Genomic DNA, 13,143 nt, shown 5'->3' with positions numbered 1-13,143 from the left:
CGCAGCCCAGTCTGGCCTGACTAATACTGGGGCTAAAAGTGAAACTGGCTGGGAGTGGTGGCTCACGCCTGTAATCCCAGCACTTTGGGGGGCTGAGGCAGGCGGATCATGAGGTCAAGAAATCGAGACCATCCTGGCCAACATGGTGAAACCCCGTCTCTACTAAAAATACAAAAATTAGCCAGGCGTGGTGGCGTACACCTGTAGTCCCAGCTACTCAGGAGGCTGAGGCAGGAGAATTGCTTGAATTCGGGAGGTGGAGGTTGCAGTGAGCCGAGATCGCGCCACTGCACTCCAGCCTGGGCAACAGAGTGAGACTCTGTCCCCCCCCCCAAAAAAAACTGAAACTGGAGAGATCAGCGGGAAGCCTGTCTGGTGGAAGAGGGAATTAAAGTGGCCAATGACCGAAGAGGTGGAGGAGGAGTGGGGGCCTTCTGCCCATCATTAAGTCTTTGTGACGTGTGTTCACTTGCCAGGGAGGAAAAGGCTGAGTGTTCTCCTCTCTGCCTGTGAGTCCACAGAAGCCACAGAGCCTATTTCCTGGGATTCACAGGCCTTTGCCTTCTGGCTCCCCTGGGCAGTCTCTGCCACCCAGAGATGCAGGCTGCTTAACTCGACTCCCCTGGGGCCTGCCCTGCTCAGAGAAAGATATCTCTCTTTGATATTAAGGCCAGCTTCTATGTGACATTAGGACTAAAGCTACTTTTCTTTTTAGCTTGATGGCCAAGAGCCTAGATAGAGCCACCACATTTTGATGAGCTTTGTGTCCCGGAGGCCCAGGCTAGAGACTTCAGGAAGAAATGCTTCACTGAGAAAGTCAGGGGAGAAGGTAGCGCAGAACATGGTGGAGGAAGCATCTCCGTACCTTTTGGATTAGTCAGGGAAGCCCTGAATATCTCTAAAACGTCACCTGCTGAATGGACAGGGCAAGGCTTGGTGTGCTGAGAAGGCCAGTCCCTGGACTATGGAGGCTTCTCTTTTTTTTAGTTTTGAGTTAGTCTTGCTCCGTCACCCAGGCTGGAGTTCAGTGGCATGATCTCAGCTCACTGCAATCTCTGCCTCCCTGGTTAAGCAATTTTCCTGCCTTAGCCTCCTGAGTAGCTGGTATTACAGACATGCGCCACCACACCTGGCTAGTTTTGGTATTTTTAGTAGATACGGGGTTTTACCATGTTGGCCAGGCTGGTCTTGAACTCCTAACCTCAAATGATCCACCCCTCTCAGTCTCCCAAAGTGCTGGGATTATAGGTTTGAGCCACCACTCCTAGCCCAATAGAGGCTTCTGTTTACTGTTGACAATAGTCAAATTCACCGTTTACTGAATCATTACTATAAACCAGATACTGTACTAAGTGCCTTGTTTAATCTTGATGACAACTCTAGGAGGTAAGGATTACTGATGTCAAAAGTGATAAAAATATTATAAGCCTCATAGACAATTTTAATCATTACTCAGATAAGTAAGGTAGACTGCAAAGTCTCCACTGATAGCATGCCCAGATATATTCATTTGCTAGACGAGAAAGACTCAAGAGAATGATAGCAGCTAACATTTCTTGAGCATTTAGGATGCATCAGACTCCGCTAGGCACTTTTCATGCGTTGTCTCATATTAACCCTCACAAGAATCCTTGGAGGAAGCTAGCTATTATCATCCCTGTTTTTTTTAGTCTCTCTGTCGCCCAGGCGGGAGTGCAGTGGTGCGATCTCAGCTCACTTCAACCTCCGCCTCCTAGGTTCATATGATTCCCCTACCTCAGCCTCCCGAGTAGCTGGGACTACAGGCACGTGCCACCACACCTGGCTAATTTTTGTATTTTTAGTAGAGAAGGGGTTTCACCATCTTGGCCAGTCTGGTCTTGAACTCCCGATCTTGTGATCCACCCACCTCGGCCTCCCAAAGTTCTAGGATTACAGACGTGAACCACTGCACCTGGCCATCATCCCTGTTTTACAGATGAACAACCGAGGCTCAGGGCCTCATTGGATAGCCCAAGGTCACAAAGGAAGTAAGAGACAGAGGTGGGATTTAAATACAGATGTTTCAGAAAATATTACACCAAGTATCTGCTGATTACTGGCTAGGTTCCAGGCTTATGGCAGGAGCTGGGATGTACCTGGTCTCTGGTGCTCAAGTTTTTGGGAAGAACAAGAGGACAATGCCGGATTGATTAAGGTCTTATGGGTAAAGCAAAGGGTTTTTCTGCTTTATTTATTTTGTTTTATTTTTATTTAAGGGGAGAAGAACGGAGGGGGATTCAAGTGAAATCTTGAGCAGAAAGGGCCCCAGACAAGGACTCACTAACCCTGGCTTTTGTCCCAGCTCTTTTATCACAATCATTCATCAAATACCTCTCTATGTCTTCTGGGGCCACCAACAGATACAGACACAGTCTGTGGAGTTCTCAGTCTTCTGGGAAAACTCGTATCCTGAGCAGGTTAAGAGGAAACTTATGAAAGGGGAAATGAGGTCATATGGTCACACTCCTTACCATAGCCCCCAGACCATGCTGACTTTTGGCTTCTCTGGCCACAGCTCTTATCTTGACCCTTCCTCTCTCAGTGTTCCAGACTTATGAGCTTTTTCTCACCTTCTAGAATGGACCTGGTTTCCTACAACCACAGGATCTTTGCACATGCTCTGTTTTAAATTCAGATCTCAGATCTATCATTATTTCATCAAGGAAGCATTACTGACCCCATGACAAAGTCAAAGGCCACTCATTAGATGCCCTTATGTCACTTATGGCAGTGCAGTGGGTGAAAACCTCAGTCGCAAACAGGTATACGATACGTGGAATATATTCCATTGGTCTATTTTTCTTTGCTTGCATTAATACCACACTGTCTTGATTGCTTCACCCTTATTCTAAGTCTTGATTTACTGTGGGTTAAGTTCTCTAACTTTGCTCTTCTTCAAGATGGTCTTGTCTATTCTCGAACCTTGACTTTTTAATAAAAACTTTTAAAATTAACTTGTTTGTTTCCAACAACAACAAAAAAAGTCTGCTGAGATTTGGATTTAGATTGCAGACTAATTTATGCAGACTAGATGGTTTTACAATATTGAATCTCCCAATCCATGACTATGTCATATGATTCCATCAATGTAGGTCCTTTCTTTGAATATTGTTTTATAGTTTTCTGTTGTTAGGTCTTATAAAGCTCATTTAAATTTATCTTTAATTATTTGATACTTTTGGTTCTGTTATAATTATATTTTTACATTTTATGTTCTAATTATTGATATGGATATATAGAAATACAATTGTTTGCTAAATCTGCCAATTAATCTTAATTACTTATAAATTACTATAGAATTTTCTGGACACACAACCACAATGTCTCCTTCTTCCTTTATATTCCTTAGATCTTTTTAAATAAAAAAAAATTGTTAAATTAATTTTTAGATATGGAGGTTTTACTCTGCTGCCCAGGCTAGTCTTGAATTCCTTCGCTTAAGTGCTTCTCCTGTCCCAGCCTCCCAAGTAGCTGGGATTATAGGCACAAGCCACCATAACCAGCCTATTTCTTTTTCTTACCTTAGTGCTCTGGCTAGAATTTTCAGTACAATGTTGAATAAAGTGACAGCAGACACAATTGCCTCTTTAGCAATGTCAGGGGAAGATTCTCAGTATTTTACCCTGTAGGTATAGTGTTTGCTGGGATTTGATGAAGATCAGGGTTATCAGGTTAAAACATTTCCTTTTTTTTTTTTTTTTTAACATTTTTAAAAGTTTAAAAATCGTGAATGGCTGTTGAACCATCAGATAATTTTTAGAAAAACTCTACCAGGATGATTATGATTTTCTCTCTTATTTTTCTTATCCTATTAATATGATCAATTATAATAATTGATTTTAAAATGTTAAATTAAACCTCTCAGTATTGGGGGAAAAATCCAGTATAGTTGTGACTATAACAAATCTTTGTACGTATGATTTTTTTCAGTTTATCTAAATTACCAAATTTATTATTGTGAAACTTTGCACAATAACTTCTTAGTAATTTTAAAGTATTTTATTATTATTATTATTATTTGAGATGGGGTCTTGCTTTGTCACCCAGGCTGGAGTGCAGTGGTGTGATCTTGACTCACTGCAACCTCCACCTCCTGGGTTCAAGCAATTCTTGTGCCTCAGCCTCCTGAGTAGCTGGGATTACAGACACCTGTCACCACATCCTGCTAATTTTTGTATTTTCAGTACAGATGGGGTTTCACCAGTTGGCCAGGCTGGTCTCAAACTCCTGACCTCCAGTGATTCCGCCTCAGCCTCCCAAAATGCTGGGATTACAGGCATGCCACTGCACCTGGCCTAAAATACTTTTTTTTTTTTTTTTGAGACGGAGTTTCGCTCTTGATACCCAGGCTGGAGTGCAATGGCGCAATCTCGACTCACCGCAACCTCCGCCTCCTGGGTTCAGGCAATTCTCCTACCTCAGCCTCCTGAGTAGCTGGGATTACAGGCACGCGCCACCGTGCCCAGCTAATTTTTTGTATTAGTAGAGACGGGGTTTCACCATGTCGACCAGGATGGTCTCGATCTCTTGACCTCGTGATCCACCCGCCTCGGCCTCCCAAAGTGCTGGGATTACAGGCTTGAGCCACTGCGCCCGGCCCTAAAATACTTTTAATGTCTGTAAGCTCTGTAGTGATGTCTCCTTTTCACTTCAGATTTTGGTTATTTGTGCATTCCACACAAAACCAGCTTCAGGAACCTCGATGAAGCTATCCATGGTCCTACCAACCCACAAACCATCCACCATTCACACTCTGGGATTTTGCTGCTTCCCTGGAAATGAGAATTCTAGATTTTTTTCAGGTCCCATGAAACTATCTGCATTCTGTTGTCCTCCCAGTACTTGGCCTGGGAGAAATATAACACAGAGTCTTCCTTTCTAGGGAGCCACAATCTCTACACGACTCCATTACTTGTGACTCCTGCAAGCCCTGTATGCCCACTGCATACATTTCTACTTACATCAGTCCAGAATCAGTACGTAATCTGAGGGGTGGGGGAGTTTGCTCTCACTCTTTATATAAACTCCAAAATTTCTCCGTGATCTGAGGTTTTGACTACCTTTTTTGAAATTCAAAACCAGGAAGAAATTGCTCTTTTCTCTCCTGGCTGTCCCATTGCCTCCTTGAATGGAGTCAGGTCAGAGCAAAGAGAAATGGGGTGAGTGGGTAGAGATGAGGCTTGAGAAGTAGGCAGGTGGACTTCAGTTCGTCACTTAGCCCCTCAGAGCCTCAATTTCCCAGTTATAAAATGAAGGTAAAGGGCCTTATCCTGTCTTGCTCGCAGTGTAATGACAGAGGATCAAATAAATGGTCAAAAGCAAGGACACTTAAAGAATGTTTATTTTATTATGAACTATAAAACCACTCAGAAGCATGTGTAAATACACATGGACAGTTTAAGCAATAATAATTATAATGGTACATAATTATTAATATAAGAAATCTCTACAATAATAATAATGAGAAAACAGACACCTGTGTCCACATCACTCAGCTTAAGAAATCACTGTACCTTACGCTGGGTGTGGTGGCTCATGCCTGTAATCCCAGCACTTCAGGAGGCCAAAGCAGGGAGGGATCTACGAGGTCAGGAGTTCGAGACCAGCCTGACCAACATGGTGAAACTCTGTCTCTACTAAAAATAACAAAAATTAGTTGGGTGTGGTGGCACACACCTGTAATCCCAGCTACTCAGGAGGCTGAGGCAGGAGAATCACTTGAACTAGGAGGTGGAGGTTGCAGTGAGCCAAGATTGCACCACTGCACTCCAGCTTGGGCAACAGAGCGAGACTCCAAATTAAAAAAAAAAAAAGTAATTGAACCTTAGAAGCTCCACATGCGTCTCAATCACTTATCATTCTCCCAAAAGATGGCCAGCATACTCAATTCGTATTATCTCTTTTTTCTCCTTATAGTTTTACTTCTTAAAAAGCCCTCAACAATATACTTTTAAAGTTTTGCCTATTTTTGAGCTTTATATGAATAAATGTCACTATGTGTCTTTTTATGTGATTTGCTTCTTTCATTTGACATGGTGTTATGGAATCCATTCATGTGTTTGAGTATAGCTGTAATTCATTCATTTTCACTGCCGTATAATATTCTGTTGTAGGAATATAACAAGCTGGAGTACCATCCCCTGTTAATGGACCTCTGGATTGTTTCTAGTTGAGTTACTTCAAAGCATGCTACAACACACATTCTTGTATGTGTCTCCACTCCACAGCTGTGGCCTAATGCAGATCAGAGACTTTCTTTAGGAGTGAAATTGCTGAGTCTTAGGGTGGGTGCATATTTAACTCTAAAAGATTATTTACCAGGTGCATAAGTTTCCTATTACTGCTGTAATAAATTACTACAAACTTAGTGTTTTTTTTTTTTTTTGAGGCAGAGTCTTGCTCTGTCACCAGGCTCTAGGCTGGAGTGCAGTGGTGAGATCTCGGCTCACTGCAAGCTCTGCCTCCCGGGTTCAAGTAATTCTCCTGCTTCAGCCTCCTGGGTAGCTGGGACTACAGGCACATGCCACCATACCCAGCTAATTTTTGTATTTTTTTTAGTAGAGATGGGGTTTCACCATGTTGGCCAGGATGGTCTCGATCTCTTGACCTCATGATCTGCCTGCCTTGGCCTCCCAATGTATTGGGATTACAGGCATGAGCCACCACGCCTGGCTAAACTTAGTGGTTTTTAAAGAACATACTTATTATCTTATAGTTTCAGAGACAGAGGTCAAAATGAATCTCACTGGGCCAATCCAGGCGCCAGCAGGGCTGCATTCCTCTGGAGGCTCTAGAGGTGAATGTTTCTTGGCCTTTTAAAATGTCTAGAGACTGCCTGCATGCCTTGGGTTGTGGCCCCTTCCTCCATCTTCAAAGCCATCAGAGTGGCATCTTCAAATCTTTCCCTGACTCTTCTTTCTCCCTCTTCCCCTTACAAAACCCTTGTGAATACATTAGGCCCACCAGATAATGCAGTCTCCTCATCTCAAGGTCAACTGTTAAGCAACCTTAATTTCATGTGCGTGATCGATTTCCTTTTGCCGTGGAACCTAACATAGTCATAGGTTCTGGGTATTCAAATATGCACACCTTTCGGGATAGGGTGGAGCTTTATTCTGCCTACTATACCAGGCAGTGCAAAATTGTTTCCTAAAGCTGTTGAGCCTCTTTATGCTCCTGCCAGGGGAGGCCCAGTACTTTGCTCCTGCAAAAATAGCTTTTCAAATTTTAGATTTACTTATACTTTTAATTTTCTTTCTTTCTTTTTTTTTTTTGAGATCGAGTCTCACTCTGTCGCCGAGGCTGGAGTACAGTGGCACAATCTTGGTTCACTGCAACCTCCACCTCTCAGGTTCAAGCGATTCTCCTGCCTCAGCCTCCTGGTGATGGGGACTACAGGTGTGCACCACCACATCCTAATTTTTGTATTTTCAGTAGAGACAGGGTTTCTCCATGTTGGCCAGGCTGGTCTTGAACTCCCAACCTCAGGTGATCTACCCGCCTTGGCCTCCCAAAGTGCTGGGATTACAGGTGTGAGCCACCATGCCCGGACTAATATTTTTGATTATAATGTCTTTATTTTGAAATAGTAAGACTCATACGAAGTTGCAGAGATAGTACAGAAATGTCCCCTTTACCCAGCTTCTACATGCACTTTATTTTTTTGGAGTGTGTAGTTTTAGGATATTTTATCACATGCAGGCTAGAGTAACCATCGCCACAGTCAGGATAAAGACCCTTCAAACCGTAATCACGGTACAAATCTTAGTGATTGTCCTGACAAGGCCAGCCCCTGAGGCCTCATGTGGGTAAGAGGAATGGCTCAGAGCCAGGGAATGTTCTGGGGTGAGGCCGCAGGGGAGGTAAGGAGCCGGCCGAGGTATCCAAGGTGCGGACCCACTGGGAGGTTAGCCTGCCTACGGGGGTCCTGGTGAAGGTCACCTTGGCCGAGCCCTTCCCGGTGCACCTGAGCACGCAGGCAGCAGGGAGACGCAACACCTTTAACTCTTCCAGATTAATCCTCCTAAGTTGCAACAATATTGATATGCTATTATTTTCCATCTTTATTCATCCCCCGGCGAAGAAAGAACGACTCCCCCCAGGCCATTCATAATTGAAAAATGCTTTTAAGGCCTTTATGAGTTGAATACTAAATTTCGCGAGGTGCCTGCTTTATTGGGCCTCCAGTCACCGATGATACATCTGCTCCCTAATGTTCTTTAAGGAACGGAGCTCCAGCGGCATGATGGATGCGTCTGATCAGAATCAATGCTCATTAGTGACTCCAGTGGTCAGGTGGGCCTGGGCTGCTTGCTGGGGTAGACAACTGGGCAAGGGACGGGCTCTCAGCAAGAGACAAGGACGAGGCCTTGGGCCACCATTTACCTTGGACTGGAGCTTAGCCAGCCTTCCTTCCTTCCCTCCCTCCCTCCCTCCCTCCCTCCCTTCCTCCCTTCTTTCCCTCCCTCCCTCCCTACTTCCTCTCTCTCTCCTTCCTGCCTCCCTCCTTCCCTTCCCTCTTCCTTGTTTCCTTCCTCCCTCCCTCCCTCCCTCCCTCCCTTCCTTCCTTCCTTCCTTCCTTCCTTCCCTCCTTTCTTCCTCAATGGATTTTTACTCTGCCAACTGTGTCCAAGGCCCAATGCTGGATACAGGCATGGATCAGGCCCAGACACTGTCCTCAAGAAGCTCCCAGGACACACATACAAACCAACAGACAACAGAGTGCCCTGTGTTTGACACTGAGAGTGTGCTTGAGGCCTGGGAGCATGAAGAAGGGAGAGGTTAGTTTTACCTGGGGGCTAGAGGTCAGAAACACTTCCTATCAGAGGTGACAGTGGTGCATGATCAATATGTGTGGTGTGAACAAAGGCACCCGCCAGTGGAGGAGAAGAGAGTCACATGGGCGCGGGCAGGGAGGTGTGACCCAGCCCGGGACGAGGTAAGCCATCAGCTGACCTCTTAGATAAGACACCCATGTGGCCAAAGCTGCAGCCCTGCCGATCCAATTCATAGAATCCCTTACTTGACAAATAACAGAATAAGAGGGGTCCTCGGAAAATACCTGATCCCACCCCTCATGATTCTGATGGGCTACTGAGCCCAGGAAGGGGAAGGGACTTGCTCAAGGTCTCATTGTGGGGTGATGGGGAGAGCCGGAGCCTGGGATGGGTCCCTGGCTGGATCACTTGGAGCCAAAGTTCTGCCTTGGCGCTGATCTTGTAAGTCTCAGTTTGTCATTGCATGAGACCGTGGGCTCGAGACTGGAAACATGAAGTCCCCCCAACTTCCAAAGACCCGAGAGAGAAAGGCCTAATGCCAGGTCATCACAGCGAGTTAGGGACACAGGTGCTGGTTGGGGATGTACAAATAAATGTAAGCTGGGTAACAACAAGCGGAGAGAGGAGGCCAGCCTTCACCGCGCGCCTGGGGCGAATCGCTCCTTATCCGCGTCCTCCCGCTGGGTCTCCAGCCAGCCTTGGTGCACTGTGTCGCTCCGGTTTTGCAAATGAAGAAACTGAGGATGGAGGCGGGTGACTTGCCCAAGGTCATACAAGGGGAATCAGGATTTGAACCCAGTTTTTTAAAATTTTATTTCTTACTATTATTTTTTAAAAGTCAGGCCCTCTCTCTGTTGCCCAGGCTGGAGTGCAGTGGCATGACTGTGCTCATGGCAGCCTCAACCTCCTGGCCTCAAGCAATACTCCCCCTTCAGCCTCCCAAGTAGTTGGGACTACAGGTGTGCGCCACGATGCCCAGCTAATTTTTGAACAATTGTTGATTTTTGTAGAGATGAGGTCTTGCTATGTCGCTCAGGCCCAACTCCTGGCCTTAAGCGACACTGCTGCCTCAGCCTCCCAAAGTGCTGGGATTACAGATGTGAGCCACTGCACCTGGCCTGAACCCAGTTTTTTGAAAATGTCAAAGCCCCTGTGCTTTTTCCTCTCCTGGGATGTCCTCTTATGGGTCTCAAAGGGAAGCTGAGGCTCAGACACAAGAGAGCTGCCCCTCTAGGGTTGCTAAGCAGCCTAATTCAGGGTCTCTGGCTGTCCCCCATGAGTGTTAAAACCTGTGTCAAGTAGTAAAGTGACCAGATAGGCCTGGCCCTTTGTCCTCTCTTGAGGAGGCTGACGCTCAGTCTCCGTCTGAAGCTCTAGGGTTGGGGGAGTGTGCCGTGGGGAGAGAGCCACCAGGATGGGCAGAGGGGCAGGGCCCGTGTCCCAGCTCTGCCTCTTCAAAGGCCTCCCTGGGCAGGCTTCTCTCCCCACAGCCTGCTGAGGACCCAGGAGGCCTTGGTCTAGCACAGACCTGGCATGTAGGTGTGAGGGAGGCAGTCAGGCCTCTGACCCCTGCAGCTGGCTGTAAGCCTCACACCTGAGCTGTGGGCTTGAGATCTAGTCTCTTTTCCCCGAGTGATGCCACCCCAGTGGTCCATGTGGGTGCCATGTGCCTGTAATCACTTGCCCTGGCACAGTCAGAGTCTGACTGCTCTCACTCGCAGGCTGCCTTGACTCAGCGAATCTCAGGCCTGGGGGCCTGGCCCAGCATACCTTCTCAATGCATCCAGCCACTGTATTGAGGCCCCTTCAGCACGGACCTGGACCCGGCCAGGCCAGCTGCCCAGAGGAGCATTGGTTTCTTGGGATCCCCCAACCCAAGAGACCGGCAGCCTGGTCCCCTTCCTTCCCTGACCCATCTCTGCCCCACAAGATACTTTTTTTCTCACGACGCCTCACTCCTCACTTTGGGGTCTTTCCCTAAGTCTCTGAGTGTCCCTCAGCTTGTAGCTCAAATGTCACATCCCTAGTGAGGAGCCCCAGGTTAAAGAAGTGTCCCCTGCTCCGGTCACTCTCTGCCATGCCACCCTGTGTTGTTCTCTTTAAGGCTGTGTCTCTGAAATCACTTTGTTGACGTGTGTCTTTACCTGGGTGTTATCTGTCTCCGCCACAGGGAAGTTGTATTTGGTGCCGGTTAAATGAGTGAAGGAGGAAAGAGTGAACGAGTGAGTTCGTTAGCCTGACTCTTGCCTGAGCTTACCTGCCATTGACCAGCTGAGCGAATGGTAAACAAGTGACCTCCCATCTCTGGGCCTCTGTTTTCCCTTCTGGAAAGTGGGACCAGTGACAGCTTCCTTCCAGGGAATGGGAGAGTGAACGCAGCGGTCGGGTGAGGGTCTCAGGACGCAGTGAGTGCTCACTGCTGGGGCCGATGAATTGTTGGGCCAGAGAACATTTCCTCTGAGTGTGTGGGGCTGGGGTTGGGGCAGGCTGAGTGCAGTGAGCAAATTCAGGAGCAGCGGGAACCTTGGATTTTGGTCCCAGCAGCTCCTCGCTGGCCACGTGACTTTGGTCTGATGACTGTTCTGGGCCTCAGCTTCTCCATCAGAATCATGGAAGACTCATTTTTCATGCAGACACACAAGAGAGTGTTTGGGAACACACTTCAGAGCACGTATCCATGAGGCAGAGGGTGAGGGAACACACACTTGGGAGTCTGATGGGCCTAGGCTTGTGCCTTGGCTTGAAGAGCCACCAGCTGTGTGGCCTTAGCCACAGTAAAGGTGGGCCCCATCGAGACTGGGACCAGCCCTGAGGATGCCAGCTCCGGGCCTGCCCTTGGGTGCTCACAGGAGGCGCTAAGCAGAGGCAGATGGTAAAGGAACAGTGTTGGCCCAGAAGGGAGAGTGCACTCACACAGGAGGCCTGGGAGCTGTGGGAACCAGTCCTAACCCTGCATCCCTCACCCGGGGTCAAGGAAGGCTTCTCAGAGGAGGCAGCAGAGAAGCCAAGACCCAAAGGGCGAGGAGGAGCTGGCCAGTGACAGAGTGAGGAATGGGGGGTGGAGCGCAAGGCAGAAGGAACAGCTGTGCAAAGACCCAGAGGTGGGCAAGGGCTTGTTCTCCGTAGTCCCCATCTGGTGGGTCTCCACTCCCTCGCAGGAGACTCCTGTTGTGAAACACCCTGGCCTGACGTGGCAGCTGTGGGTCTCCCAACTCAGGCAACTGACCTTCAGCATTTGTGTCGGTCTGCTCAGTCTGCGCTGGCTGCTTTGAACATACCACGGGTGGGGTGCTTAAATAACACACAGTTGCTTCTCACGGCTCTAGAGGCTGAGATGTTCAAGATTAAGGCGCTGGCCAATTTGGTTCCCGGTGAGGGCTCCCTTCCTGCCTTGCAGATGGCCACTTTCTCGCTATGTCTGCGCATGGTGGAGAAAGAGTGAGTTCTCCTTCTTCCTCTTGTCATAAGGGCACGAATCCCATCCTGAGGGGACCACCCTCAAGACTGCCTCTAACCCTAATACCTCCCAAAGCTCCCATCTCCAGGTGCCATCACATTGTGGGGGTTGGACTCCAACCAAGGAATGTTTGCAGGGACACAATTCAGTCCATAGCAGCGTTTGTTGGAGGCCTGAGGGTCAAATAGGAGCACATGGAATCTGGAAGGACCCTCAGTGGCTTTATTCTAGAGGGTCAGCCTCATGAGGGCAGGTGCTGTGTCTGTCTGGGGCCCAGAACACAGTGTGGCACATGGCAGGTTCTTAGGACATACTTGTTAAATGGAAGGAGGAAGGGGGCTGGGCCTGGGACTCGACTCCCTCCGTGCAGTCCCTGGCTCCCTGCGTCAAAACAAAAATAAAAATAAAAAAAAAAAAAAAAGGAAGGAGGAATCCAGCACCCTCCTATCAGATGGATAAACTGAGGCTGAGCTAGGGCAAAGGACGTGGCAACATCACGCTGAAGGCTGATGGCCACGCTGGGACAAGGCCTGCCCCTCAGACCAGTTCAGCTGCACTTGCATCCTTTTATTCAGCAATTATTTATTAAGTACCTACTGTATCCCAGGGAGCATTCCAGTGCAGCGGGTACAGCAGTGAGCAAACTGACAGTGTCTGATCTCACGGAGCCCGCTCTAGTGGGGAGAGGTGGCAAGAAACGCGATAAAGAATTAAAATAGGTAGGATTCCAGGTGCTGACAGATGCCACGGAGAAAAGTGGAGTAGGTCGGAGGGGAGAGAGGATGAAGAGAGGGCTGGGGTTCTAGAAACAGACATGTCAGGGAAGGCATCTCTGGGAAGGTGACATTGGAGCAAGGCCTGAAGGAAGATGGCGGTTTGAAACTATGC

The sequence above is a fragment of the Aotus nancymaae genome, unplaced genomic scaffold (genome assembly GCF_030222135.1).
Source record: "Aotus nancymaae isolate 86718 unplaced genomic scaffold, 86718_ANA_hifiasm-v0.15.2.pri h1tg000053l, whole genome shotgun sequence".
Taxonomy (NCBI): Eukaryota; Metazoa; Chordata; class Mammalia; order Primates; family Aotidae; genus Aotus; species Aotus nancymaae.
This window is presented reverse-complemented; position numbering follows the sequence as displayed.